A 3376-nucleotide genomic window follows, 5' to 3' on the forward strand; every position below is an offset into this window, starting at 1 on the left:
GGCCCCCCCCCCCCCCAATGTCACCTACCTTAGGGGAGGCAGCAAATGCAGGTGGCTAGCTGGCTCCGGCACATCACTTCAGGAGCACCATGGCTCTGCAGGTTAGTGGGGAGCACAGGCAGAGCCACGAGGTGGGAGGATGCTGGAAGAGGGGCGGGGTCTTCCGGCAGCAAGGCATGGAGGAGAAACGTGGCGGAGTGGCCCCAGAGGTGGGGCAGAGTGCCATGCCTAATGCATGCTGCAGAGAGGCGCATGGGAGGGGGCCTCTGAGGCAGGGCAAAATGCTACATCTGACATATGCCTCAGCAAAACACATGGCAGAGAAGCTCCTGAGGTGGGACAGAGATGTGCAGCCAAAATGAGCAGCAGCGAGATGTGCAGGGAAGAGGCCCCGGTGCTGGGGCAGAGGCCCACAGCCGAGACGTGCCGCATTGAGGCTCATGGTGAAGGAGCTCCAGAGGCAGGGCAGGGTCCTGTGGCAGAGACCTGGGCCAGAGAGACCCCAGAGAGGAGTCCAGTAGGGAGCTGGGGCTGGCCCACCAATGCTGAAGGACAGAACATCAGCAGTGAGAGGGCCACACACAAAGAAAAGCAGGTGAGAGGTACCCGAACCAGTGACTGGAGTACTGACCAGAGCCATCTGGAAGTGCCTAGACTCGAACCAGATGGGCCCAAGGTGGGAGGGGCAGCAGCTTACTTGAGAGTGCCCTGATAATACTGTGGGAAAGTAGAAAAGGGCCAGAAGGCCAGCTGACTCCTAAGTAACTGGGAAATGGGAAGCCCTGCAGAAGAAGGAGGCGGCTCCCACCAGGAGCAAGTAGACCTTGGAAAGTATCTTGGGGCATACTACAGCAGACGCTATTTTTATCGTTCACATTCTGAGTATTTGTTTCTGAGTTGTTATCTCAAGAGAGAGAGCGCTTAGCTTTCCTGATTCTAACTCAAATCAACAAGAGACAGCCAGCACAGAGATGGCCTCTGGTATGGGCTCATACCAATGACTGTTGACTGACAGATGAGAGAATTATCATCTGTAACCTTAGACATCAAGACGCTGATGTCAATTCAGGCCCTGGATGTGGTAATGGTGGGGTATAGGGGAGGTTAGAGCATCACAAATAAGTCAGGGTGTGAGATCCCAAGAGTCACCTATGGGCAACTGTCTCCCAAGAAGATAAGAACAAGTTGTGGCATGCAAGAAGGAACAAATACCAGAATACATGGGTGGCACACGCAAGGACTCACCAGCGAGTAGGGTGTCAGCCAAGAGGGACCCAAGCCCACCAACATGTACCAACTACAGGGGTTTTTAAGTGAATTTTCCTTTTCTGGTCCTTCTCTATCAAAGGCTAGGAATGAAGCTGAAGTGGTAAATAAACAGCATTCTTCCTGGTACTTACAGTAACAAGAATCTCAAATGCTTATGTCAGGAGATTGATGAAGAGCTAACCAAGCTTGATAGATCTTGACATTTCATTGATGAGATGGTAGTGGTCCCTCAAAGAGCTCCTTCCTTATTCTTCACCAGATTCCCATCAGAATAATATTAATTATCATAGTACCATATTTTCTTACATATATACATACCTTTTTCCCAGAATCAGCCCTTCCCCTCACACTGGGGTTGTGTGTATTAAGCAGGGGAACAATGAGTTGAGGAGATCAGTGGGAGAGGCACTGGGGTCCTGGAGAGTTGGAACTGGGTGCCCAAGATGGGTGGTCGTTCCTTAAGGAGATGATACTCAGAGCCCAAGGGGTGACAATCCCAGTGAGAAGCAAAGAGGGCAAGGGTGCGCAAAAGCCCCCTGGCTCACCAAGGGCAGGAATGCCTGATTGCCAAAAAGGAGGTGTACACCCAGTGCAAGGGAGGGGCTATCACCAAAAAGGAGTATAGTTCCACCGCTTGGGTCTGTAGGGGGGCTGCTAGGAAAGCTAAGGCAGATATGAAACTAGGGCTAGCATCAAGGATAACAAAAAGTCCCTTTTTAAATACATAGGGAGCATGAAGAAGGCACCAGGTAATGTGGGACCCCTGCAGGATATGCTTGGCAATCTAGTGGTTGCACCAGAGGAGAAAGCAGACCTCTTTAACAATTTCTTTGCCTCCATTTTCTTTTCTTGTGCGGGGACCAGGACTCCCCTACCGAGACACTCAGGACACACTCAGGAGAAACTCTCTGCCAGGCCTAGGGTCAGGGAGGACTGAGTTAGGGAACTTCCGGAGGGTCTGGACATGTTCACATCAGCAGGTCCAGATGCTCTCCACCCCTGCCAGTTCCCTCAACACCCTGATCCTAGAGCCACAGCCTCTCTGGCAGATGCCACAGGTGGTGGTTAAAGGGAGAGTTGAACCTCACAATTCTTGGTCTTGTTTCCTTTCCTTCTATTTCTGTCATTTTTCTGCCTCCAGAGTGAGATGTTTTTCTCTCACAAGGCATCACCACGTAGCCCTGTCCCAGGCTAGTTTTTCCCAATTTGTGATGTCAATGCCACACTTCTTAATGTTCACCTTGAGAGTGTCCTTGAAGCATTGTCTCTGGCCCCTGTGTGTCCTTTGTCCTTGGCTGAGTTGGGCACATAGTTGTTCTTTTGGTAAACTTACATCAGGCATGTGTACACAATCCCCTGTCCACTACAGCTGATGTCGAATAATCACTGATTCTATGTTGGTGGTGTTAGCATCAATAAGGATACTGGCATTTGTGCGACGATCCTCCTACTTTATGCCCAGGATCCTCTGGAGGTAGTGCTGGTGAAGGTGTTCCAGGCGTTTTAGGCGGTCGCTGTAGGTCACTCATGTGACTGTTTTTCCAGAGAGATTCATGACCCTACATCTATGAACTATGAACTAATTTTCTGCATGATATAGAAGTACCTTGCTTTGATTCTTGTTTCTCAGTGCAGCACCTCTTATTTCACATCCCTGGAGACACTAACTTTTTCCAAAATCATAAATGCACCCATGGAAACCAGCCTTTAGCAAAATCCAGGGGTTCAGCTTTAATTAACCAGGAAAAGAAGGGTGATTCAGCTGACAAATAGGCTCTATAAAGCCACAACTCTGGAAAAGCCCTTTTTCTCTTCATTCTGCCTTTGAAAAACAAGGTACCTATTATATTCTAGGATGTGATGTATGTGAGAAAATGTGGCGTTTTTCTTTTGATTCAGTGGCCAGGATTTCAGTTTTAGATACTCATCTAAGAGACAGCAGCTCTGTATCGTGAGACACTGATTAATAACATTTAAGCTCAAGAAATCAGTTAGGCACTTACTTAAATCCCAGGTTTTCTGAACAAGAGCCTAAATCACCAATACCACTTCCAACAGGCATGCCTAGAGACATACCTTGTTTAGTACTCCTGATGAGGCAGCTGTA

General features: G+C 49.0%; 1 long non-coding RNA gene across 1 annotated transcript in view; it reads right to left on the bottom strand.

Moving 5' to 3' along the window:
- Positions 1-171, bottom strand: part of LOC109294505 — a 7763-nt gene extending 7592 nt beyond the window's left edge. Inside the window, exon 1 of the long non-coding RNA XR_002096538.1 lies at positions 29-171. This is a non-coding gene — a long non-coding RNA (uncharacterized LOC109294505). The remainder of the gene's footprint in view (positions 1-28) is intronic.
- Between the last annotated feature and the right edge of the window lie 3205 nt (positions 172-3376).

This window comes from Gavialis gangeticus, unplaced genomic scaffold (assembly GCF_001723915.1).
Source record: "Gavialis gangeticus isolate Ggan-Ray unplaced genomic scaffold, GavGan_comp1, whole genome shotgun sequence".
Taxonomy (NCBI): Eukaryota; Metazoa; Chordata; order Crocodylia; family Gavialidae; genus Gavialis; species Gavialis gangeticus.